Genomic DNA, 10568 nt, shown 5'->3' with positions numbered 1-10568 from the left:
CTCAAAACAGCTGACTGAACAAAACATCTCCTTCCTAATCGGAAGCTTCCTGAATTTGGGCTGTCATGCACATGTAAGCAGTGTCAGGATGAGCTCCACCCTGACATCTGGTGGTGAGGTGTGGCAAGTTGTGGAAAAGAATTTCAGGGGCCGATCTCATTTGCATAGGCACACCCACCACGCCTAGAATGAGACCATAGCTGCCCAAATGGTCACTTTGGCTGCTGTGGGATCCCCAGTGTCTCTGTTATTGGGGCAGGAAGAATAAATTGTTATTACCCTGATTATGGGAACTGTGCTTGGAACTGTACGTGGCCTTTTGTTACGATGGAGGGATTCACCATCATCTAAGTAGCACTCGCTAGGCAAGGGTCATGGGTTCCAAAACTGTGTGAATGGAGAGAGGCTGGGGACAAGTATTAATACTTGGTGGCATGGGCCCCTTGGTGAGGGCCTTACATGCTAATTGCACTTCCTTCTCTCTCCACTGTGGAATATCAGAGCTAATTTTGATTTCATTAGAAGTCTAGTTACAGGCTGCTGAGCTCACTTTGGGCTGACAGTGCACCAGCACTGGGGCTCCCCTATTATAAGCTGAATTCACCTAAGCGCTGAAATCACTGAGTGTTGTGTTAAGTAGTGGGGGAGCCTGAAGATATATTGTGGAGCAGTTTGCGGGCCGGCTGGCGAAGCAGTTCGACACGGAGCAGTGTGTGGATGGCAGGAGCTGCTTGTGGGCCGTGGAGCTGAGCGAAGGAGTTCGTGGGGCGGCTGGCGGAGCGGAGCGCAGCTGAGTGAAGGAGTTCGTGGGGCGGCTGGTGGAGCGGAGTGCAGCTGCGCGAAGGAGTTTTGTGGGGCGGCTGGCGGAGCGGAGCGGAGCGCCGCTATGGAGCTATGGGGCGGTCAGCTTCAGATCACGTAAGGTGCCTCTTACCCCCGTCCCATTTCCACCCAGGTTGGGAGGTAAAGCTCCGCCGATAAACTTTCGAACTCTGGGGCTGCCCTGACCAGGGACAGAGACTTTTGGGGCATTGGACTTTTGGGGTTGCTGGACTCAAGAACCAAAGGGAAAAGGGCATGCCCCAATTTGCCTGGGGTGGGTTGTTTTTGCTCATGGGTTGTGTTATGAATCCGGTTGGTGGTGTTTCCCCAACATAATGCCACATTGTTTCTCTCTGTTATTAAAAGACTTTTGCTACACTCAGACTATGTGCTTGCGAGAGGGGAAGTATTGCCTCTTGGAGGCGCCCAGCGGGGGTGGTATATATTTGTCCCAGGTCACTGGGTGGGGGCTCGAGCCAGTTTGCATTGTGTTATTGGAATGGAACCCCTAGATATTGAACCCGGCCCTTGTTGCTGCCAACTCTGACGGGCAGAAGGGTTACATTTTTGGGGGCTCGTCCGGGATCGCCTGGGTCAGTACCCCTCGCAAGCACCTGTTGAGTGATCCACTACATTGGGAAACAATTTATATATTTTTTTTGTTTGTGCTTATATTTTGAGGAAATTACTGTTTGTATAATGGCTAATATGTCAGGTTTGTTGGGCCCTGGGTCAGCAGCTTCTAGCTCAGAGGCTGCAGCCTCGGCTGATGATTGGACAAAAGCTCTGGGGCAAATATTGGAAAAGGTTGTGCTGCCCCATGCTGAGTCAGACTCTTGTCGTAAGTTAAGATTATTTGCTGGGGAGGAGGAGTTTGAACCCTGGTTAGAGCATACCACTGAAATGCTGCAAGAGTGGGCCGTACCAGATGCAGAAAAGCGAAGATGCCTTATAGAGAGCCTTGGCGGCCCAGCATTAGATGTGATTCGCACCCTGAAGCTCATTGACCCTGGGGTCAGTGTGAAGGACTGCCTAGAGGCCCTTGAACACAACTTTGGGAGCGTAGAGGGCCCTGAAGACAGCTACTGTAAGTTCCTTAATTCCCGACAACAAAAGGGCGAGAAGGCTTCAGCCTACATACAGAGACTGGAGAGACTGCTTCAGAGAGCTGTCATGAGGGGAGCAGTGACTGCTGAGCAGATGGATCAGACCAGACTGGCTCAAATTGTAAGAGGAACTCAGTATCAGAACCCGATTCTACTTCATCTCCGGCTAAGAGAACGACGGGAACATCCCCCAAGTTACTCCCAGCTGATAAAAGAGGTCCGAGAGGAGGAAGAAAGGCAGGCTGCCAGTGAGTTTTGGGAAGCCCAAACATCGGAGCCAGCCAGCACAACACCACTGCAAATGGCCAGTGTACTGATGGTGAGCACCAGAGAGGAACTTGCCCAACAAATACAGGTCCTGACGGAATGGATAGCTGAGCTGCAAAGTACCGTTGACCGAGTTAAGACTTCTAGGAATAAGAAGCCTCAAACTGTGGCGATTGAGAAGCCCGCACTTAGAGCCACCATCCCCCCCAGGCGAAGGGGGAAAGGTCAATTCTTCTGCTACCGATGTGGTCAGGATGGACACAGTGCTGCCAAGTGCCGTAATGAAGAAAACCCCTCCTTAGTGTATGGAAAGCTGAGGATCAGTTGGGAGAGATCCGGTAGCTGCCAGAGGGTCTGGGGACGGGGACCCCCCAGGTCTGCAGGATTTGAAGATTCCCCCAGAAAAGACTGTCCAGCTGGGATCCCTGCAGGACTGATAGGGCCTCGAGCAGAGGTCATGGTGAGGATCGAAGGGGTGGAGTGTAAAGCAGTGCTTGACACTGGATCTCAAGTGACTATTATATTTCAGTCATTCTACCAACAGATGCTTAGGCACCTGCCTATACAGCCACTGACTGGCCTTGGCCTATGTGGCCTCAGCATGGATGAATACCCCTATCAAGGGTATGTCATAGTGCACCTGGAATTCCCAGAGGAGGTTGCTGGGGTGAGAGAAGAGGTAGACACAGCTGCCTTAATATGCCCTGACCCTAAAGGGACTTCTGATGTGTCTGTGCTGATAGGGACCAACTCCAGTCTCTTCAAGGTACTCGCAGATTACTGCAGAAGGCGGGCTGGGGACCAGTACCTGAATACCCTGATGATCCATACGCTTTGTGCTGAAGCCTATAGGAAAATTGAGAGCGCTAAAAGGGACACATCTGAGCTACCGCTTGGGGCACTGAAGTACGCGGGCACAACCCCCTTAGTAGTGCCTGCAAGGACGGAGCAAGAAGTGCTTGTCATGAGTACCTGTCTGAAAGGCAGTAAAGGGACGTTAGCAATGATAGAGCAGCCGATGGGAGGAGAGCTCCCTGAAGGAGTGCTGGTCCCCAGTGGAGTCATAACCCTACCTGCTGAAGCCCAGGAAAGGGTGACTATACTGATTGCTAATGAAACGAGTCGTGATATTTTTGTGAAGCAAGGACAAAAGATAGCAGACCTCTTTGAGCCTGAGTCGATTGTAAAACCCCAGTATGAAACTCCAGTTCCGGCAATAGACCCAGCAAAGTTTGACTTTGGAGATTCACCAGTGTCCGAGGACTGGAAAGATCGCCTGAGGAAGAAACTTTGTGAAAGATCCAAGGTGTTCTCACTGCATGAGTGGGATGTGGGATGTGCAAAAGGAGTAGAGCACAATATCAGACTACATGACTCTCGACCTTTCAGGGAGAGATCTAGGAAGATTGCTCTCTCTGAGATGGAAGATGTGCGACATCATCTTCAGGAGCTGGCTGCGAATGGCATCATTACAGAGTCCCGCAGCCCATACGCCTCACCCATCGTGGTAGTCCGCAAAAAGAATGGGAAAATCCGGATGTGTATTGACTACCGCACCCTAAACAGCCGTACGGTGGTCGACCAGTACACTATGCCTCGAGTGCAAGACGCCTTAGACTGTTTGCTGGGAAGCCAGTGGTTCTCTGTGTTGGATCTTCGAAGTGGATACTACCAGATCCCTCTGGGAGAAGAAGATAAGGAGAAGACAGCCTTCATCTGCCCATTAGGGTTTTATCAGTTCGAACGCATGCCCCAAGGGATTTCTGGAGCACCTGCCACCTTTCAACGTCTCATGGAGAAAGTTGTGGGAGACATGAATTTACTGCAAGTGTTAGTTTATTTGGATGACCTGATTGTGTTTGGAAGAACCTTAGAGGAGCATGAAGAAAGACTTCTTAAAGTGCTTGATAGGTTGGAGGATTATGGTCTGAAGCTTTCAATTGACAAATGCCAGTTCTGCAGAACCTCAGTGAAGTACGTGGGTCACATTGTGTCCCAAGAAGGTGTGAGTACTGATCCTGATAAAATAGAAGCACTCACTACATGGCCACGTCCAAGTAACTACAGAGAACTCAAGACCTTCCTTGGATTTAGTGGCTACTACCGCAGATTTGTGAAAAACTATGCTACGATTGTAAAGCCTCTGAATGATCTTACCAGGGGACATCAGTCCAGCAAGAACAAATCTAAGTCCAAGAATAAGGGGAGGTCCCCAAAGCCTCCTGTGCAGAGACACAATGGCCCCTTTGCACCATTTGGGCCACGGTGGGATGAGAGATGTGAAAGGGCTTTTCAAGAAATCATTACTTGCCTAACTCATGCTCCAGTCCTAGTTTTTGCTGACCCAAGCAAACCATTTATCCTGCATACTGATGCCAGTTTGGAGGGTCTGGGAGCAGTCCTGTACCAGGAAGTGGAAGGCAAATGTAAACCTGTAGCCTTTGCCAGCCGAGGATTGTCTGATAGTGAAACTCGCTATCCCACCCACAAGCTGGAGTTTTTGGCCTTGAAATGGGCCATCACTGAGAAATTTCGAGACTACTTGTATGGTGCTCAGTTCCAGGTGTGGACAGACAACAATCCACTGACTTATGTGTTAACAAGTGCTAAGCTGGATGCTACAGGGCAGAGATGGGTGGCCGCCTTGGCTAGCTATGAGTTCAGCATTCAGTACCGATCAGGGAGAAGCAATGTAGATGCAGATGCATTGTCCAGGCGTCCGCAGGCTCCAGAAGTTGCTGTGATACCCACAGATGGAGTGAGAGCTATTTGCAGTGTGAGTCGCCGAGAGCCAGAGGCCCGTGAAGACTTTCAGGGATGTGTTGCAGAAGCTTTGGGCCTGCCCCCTGAATGCATGCCTTCTGCTTCGGTGAACTATATTGCATTAGACCAATCTCCTTTGCCCATGCTCAATGCGGCTGACTGGCAAGAAGCCCAGCGGCAAGATATTGACATTCGTGATACACTACTTGCCAAAAGGGAGGGGCGAAGCCCAACTGCGGTTGTCCCACCTAACCCGGAGGGTAAACTACTATTGAGAGAATGGACCAAACTAAAACTGATTCAGGGAGTGCTACACCGAATGACCACTGACCCTTTACAAAAACAACGAGCACAACTAGTACTGCCAAAAAAGTACAGAGCCCTGGCCATGAGGGCCCTGCATGATGACTTTGGGCATTTAGGGATGGAGAGGACCCTGGAACTTATTCGTAGTAGGTTCTATTGGCCCCGAATGGCTGAAGATGTTCGCAGGAAATGTGAGACTTGCGCTCGATGTGTTCAAAGGAAAACTCTGCCCACGAGGGCTGCATATCTCAAGAACATCACCAGCAACAAACCTTTGGAGTTGGTATGCATTGATTTCTTGTCTGTAGAGGTAGACAAGAGGAATGTTGGAAACATTCTAGTAGTGACTGACCATTTTACACGGTATGCACAAGCATATCCCACACGTGATCAGAGGGCCACCACCGTTGCTCGAGTATTGTGGGACAAATATTTCTCAGTCTATGGATTCCCGGCTCGGATACACTCTGATCAGGGGCGGGATTTTGAGAGTCACCTTCTGAAGGAGGTGCTGAAGATAGCAGGAATTAAAAAGTCTAGGACAACGCCTTATCACCCCCAAGGTGATCCTCAGCCAGAGAGGTTCAATCGAACCCTATTAGATATGTTGGGAACTTTGCGACCAGAGCAGAAGGCAACCTGGAGCCAGCATGTCGCATTTCTGGTGCATGCCTACAATGCCACAAAGAACGATGCTACGGGAGTCACCCCATATCTCTTGATGTTTGGGCGAGAACCAAGATTACCCATAGACTTGTGCTTTGGTGTATCAGAGGATGGAGATAGCTATGAAACTCATCAGCAATATGTATCCCGACTAAAAGAAAAGCTGCGGGATGCTTATCGCTTAGCTACCGCTGCGGCTCGGAAGAACGCAGACCGCAACAAACATCGATATGATGCTAGAGTGCGTTCGCAGGAGCTCCAGCCGGGGGACAGAGTCCTGCTGCGAAATTTGGGTATTGCTGGCAAACACAAGATAGCTGACAGATGGAAGGCAATACCTTACCTGGTGATGGAAAAGCTGGGAGATCTGCCGGTCTACAAGATCAAACCTGAAGACGGTCCAGGGCAAATAAAGACGGTGCATAGAAACCTTTTGCTCCCTGTGGGGGAATTGGTAAGCACCCCTTGTGAGATGGGCCACGGCAGGGCCGCCGGGCAGAACAGAGGTGCTAGACCAAAGCCGCCATCCAACATAGACAGTGGGCCCCCTGCAGCTAACTTACCCCTATTCTGCACATCTGAGAGTGAGTCTGAGGAGGAAGACACAACCCTGGTGTATCCTGGGATGGAGACAAGATTTCAGTCTCGATCAGCTGAACCAAACGAGAGTTTTCCCTCTTCCGCCCTAAACCCAATGGCGGAACTATTTAGGCCCCTTTCTGATACCCCGGTGCTGCTGATGAGACCCCCCTGTGATGACACACACAGCTTATTGGACAATGGGGACAGACAGGTAGAGGATGTCCTGGGCACCTTGGACCCTCCAGCGTTAGAACTAGGAGTGCAGGGGCCTACGCCAGTAGCCGAGGGACCCTCCAGGGAAGCCTCTCCATCCGTCACTCAAGAGGATGTTCCCCTTACTTCGGCAACAGAGATTCTCAATAGACGAGACAGGGTGATAAGACCAGTGAAACGGTTAACTTATGATGCACCTGGGGTGACTAGTGAGGAGCCAATACATTTAGCACACAGGCTTGTGGAAGCTAAAGTGGGCTTCCTGAGGCCCTTTGGAGGAAACCAATGAGTTGGTATAAAGGGAGTGTGATTTGTCGGGACGACAAAGTCTCGGCTGGGGGGAGGATGTAAGCAGTGTCAGGATGAGCTCCACCCTGACATCTGGTGGTGAGGTGTGGCAAGTTGTGGAAAAGAATTTCAGGGGCCGATCTCATTTGCATAGGCACACCCACCACGCCTAGAATGAGACCATAGCTGCCCAAATGGTCACTTTGGCTGCTGTGGGATCCCCAGTGTCTCTGTTATTGGGGCAGGAAGAATAAATTGTTATTACCCTGATTATGGGAACTGTGCTTGGAACTGTACGTGGCCTTTTGTTACGATGGAGGGATTCACCATCATCTAAGTAGCACTCGCTAGGCAAGGGTCATGGGTTCCAAAACTGTGTGAATGGAGAGAGGCTGGGGACAAGTATTAATACTTGGTGGCATGGGCCCCTTGGTGAGGGCCTTACATGCTAATTGCACTTCCTCCTCTCTCCACTGTGGAATATCAGAGCTAATTTTGATTTCATTAGAAGTCTAGTTACAGGCTGCTGAGCTCACTTTGGGCTGACAGTGCACCAGCACTGGGGCTCCCCTATTATAAGCTGAATTCACCTAAGCGCTGAAATCACTGAGTGTTGTGTTAAGTAGTGGGGGAGCCTGAAGATATATTGTGGAGCAGTTTGCGGGCCGGCTGGCGAAGCAGTTCGACACGGAGCAGTGTGTGGATGGCAGGAGCTGCTTGTGGGCCGTGGAGCTGAGCGAAGGAGTTCGTGGGGCGGCTGGCGGAGCGGAGCGCAGCTGAGTGAAGGAGTTCGTGGGGCGGCTGGTGGAGCGGAGTGCAGCTGCGCGAAGGAGTTTTGTGGGGCGGCTGGCGGAGCGGAGCGGAGCGCCGCTATGGAGCTATGGGGCGGTCAGCTTCAGATCACGTAAGGTGCCTCTTACCCCCGTCCCATTTCCACCCAGGTTGGGAGGTAAAGCTCCGCCGATAAACTTTCGAACTCTGGGGCTGCCCTGACCAGGGACAGAGACTTTTGGGGCATTGGACTTTTGGGGTTGCTGGACTCAAGAACCAAAGGGAAAAGGGCATGCCCCAATTTGCCTGGGGTGGGTTGTTTTTGCTCATGGGTTGTGTTATGAATCCGGTTGGTGGTGTTTCCCCAACATAATGCCACATTGTTTCTCTCTGTTATTAAAAGACTTTTGCTACACTCAGACTATGTGCTTGCGAGAGGGGAAGTATTGCCTCTTGGAGGCGCCCAGCGGGGGTGGTATATATTTGTCCCAGGTCACTGGGTGGGGGCTCGAGCCAGTTTGCATTGTGTTATTGGAATGGAACCCCTAGATATTGAACCCGGCCCTTGTTGCTGCCAACTCTGACGGGCAGAAGGGTTACACACAGATCACAGTCAAGGAGAGAAAGTTAAAAAACCTGAGACAAGGACAACCCTGCTGTCTCTGGGAAGCAGAGTTCCAGCCTCTGATAGTGGATATGCCACAGCGCATCTCAGCTGCCCTTACAGAGCTTAAGAAAGGCGCTGCTCTTAAATAACTGGGTTCCCTTGCAGGCTACGGCTGGCATTAAAATGTATTTTGAATTGCACCCAGAAGTGGTAGCCAGTGGAAAGAATGGAGTTCATGTGCAAATACCATCCCACCTCACTCAAAAGCTGAGCAGTTGAACGCTACATAAAAAAAAAAATCCAGAGCCTCAGGAAGGGAAGCTCAAGGAGCATGAATGACAATAATCCATGTGATAAACCCATGGGTAAGTGGGGTGAGGTCCATATCTGAGAGTGAAAAATCACCATCTTCTGGTCAACCAGACATGAGAGAAAAGCACTATGGTCCACCAGACTCCTTGGGTTTTGTCATACCTGGAACCATCTCCCCCCGGTATCCTTACATACACTGAGTGCCAACATGGAACTATGCTGTCTGCCACAACTGAAAGTCAATGGGAAGGTAAAGATACCGCGTAGCACCAGCGAAAGCATCAGTCAGCAGAAAGTTGTTCGTAAAAGTTGTTCGTTCCAAATATATAACCGTTTCTTTTTCCCCCTATAATAGTCATCAGATAGTCAGACTAAGATGAACCACATACCCGAGAGAAAATGGACCCAGAGGAAAAGCAGGAAGCATAAATGAAAACAACTCTGCACAAATCCAACATTCAGACTATGATACGATCCTCCAAGAACATATGAAGAGAAGTAACGAGCCTGCAATGACTCACCCTAGGGAAAAGTTGCTTTACCATCTCGCTAGGTCCATCCCCTCTAAGGTTTTTGCATGAGAATTTCCACCCGTTAGAAATCCTGATGGGATTCAAGGGTTTCACCAAAATCAGGTCACTCTTGGACAGCAGCCGAGATAAGCCGCCTGACACTTAGAAGTGCCACAGAAGGAGCCATTCTCATCCCTTTTCCCGGAGCCCTCGCAGGAGCAAAGGGATCCCGGGCTAGTCCCCTGTACTCCGGCAGTGGCTGGAAATCAGGACTATACGTTTGAATAAGAAAATAAAGGAAATGCACCCCAGGGTGACTATCAGTCACAGTGTCATATAAGACAAACCCTCGGTGAGCTGCTCGATCAGTTCAGGGTGACGGTTATGGCTGTAGAAAGAAAGCACTGGGTCGCCCTGATCTTTCACCACAGTCACCGGCCTTGCTCCCCAGCCGCAGCGTTCTGAGTCCCCATGTGCAGCCCCACCCGGAACAGGCTGCGGTCAGCGGCCCGCTGGAAGGAGAGCCACGTGTGACAGCCCAGATCGCCGTCAGAAACCCGCAGCCTGTGAGCCAAGTGCCCGCAGCTCGCAGCGCGGGGCACTTTCCCGCAACACCCGCGGCTCCCCAGCTGGCAGCAGGCAACAAACGTTGTTATCCTCGTGGAGAATGAAGATGTGCACAGAGGCTGTGCCGCTCAGGGAGGGGACCCCAGGGTGCGCCGCCGGGACATGGACACTGAAGTTCTTCGTTCGCCCGCAGGCCCAGGTGCCCAGCGCCTAAATATCCCCGCCCCGGGAGCTGATGGAAACCAGCGGTCCCCCAGCGCCTCGCCGCTCAAGATGGCGTAGGACAATCGGCCATTTTCAGCCATCAGGGTCCACACGCCGGCCACCGCGAAAATGGAGGCGGCCAGACTCAGAGTGATTCGCTCGCACACAGACAGTGTAAGAGGCCGATTCGAAGCAGGGGGCCTTGTCATTTACATAGGAAATTCTCACTCGGAGGGATTCCCTGAGAGGCAGAGGAGGGGAGCGGCAATCCCGGGCGACTATAGTGACCTTGTAGGCGGCGGCCACAGCTCTGCCCAAGACGCCGCTGGTCACCAAGGAGAATGTGGTTTCTGCAGGGACAGCAGCTGAAACGGTACGTTCTGCAGAATGTGGCCGCTGATCTTCCCGTTGTCTTCGGAGCCCCGGTCTATGACACTGAGCAGAGCGACCATCGTCCCAGCTGCAGTGTCTTCCCCGATAGGATTAGAAAGGGAATTTACCGTCACTGCTGGGACATTGCCATTGCCATTCACAACCTTTACAAGAACTGCAATGGGATGCCAATAGTAACTGACTTTCCTC

The 10568-nt window shown here is 51.3% G+C and overlaps 1 long non-coding RNA gene across 1 annotated transcript; it reads left to right on the top strand.

Annotated features, from left to right (window-relative positions):
• The first annotated feature begins 488 nt into the window (after positions 1 to 488).
• Positions 489 to 8199, top strand: LOC140915796 (uncharacterized). Its single transcript, XR_012160286.1, has 2 exons — positions 489 to 918; positions 7522 to 8199. It is a non-coding gene; the product is annotated as an uncharacterized lncRNA (long non-coding RNA).
• Positions 8200 to 10568: the final 2369 nt, after the last annotated feature.

This window comes from Lepidochelys kempii, chromosome 8 (assembly GCF_965140265.1).
Source record: "Lepidochelys kempii isolate rLepKem1 chromosome 8, rLepKem1.hap2, whole genome shotgun sequence".
In the NCBI taxonomy this organism is placed as follows: Eukaryota; Metazoa; Chordata; order Testudines; family Cheloniidae; genus Lepidochelys; species Lepidochelys kempii.
Note: the sequence above shows the minus strand (reverse complement) of the source record. Positions and strands in the feature narration are given on the sequence as shown.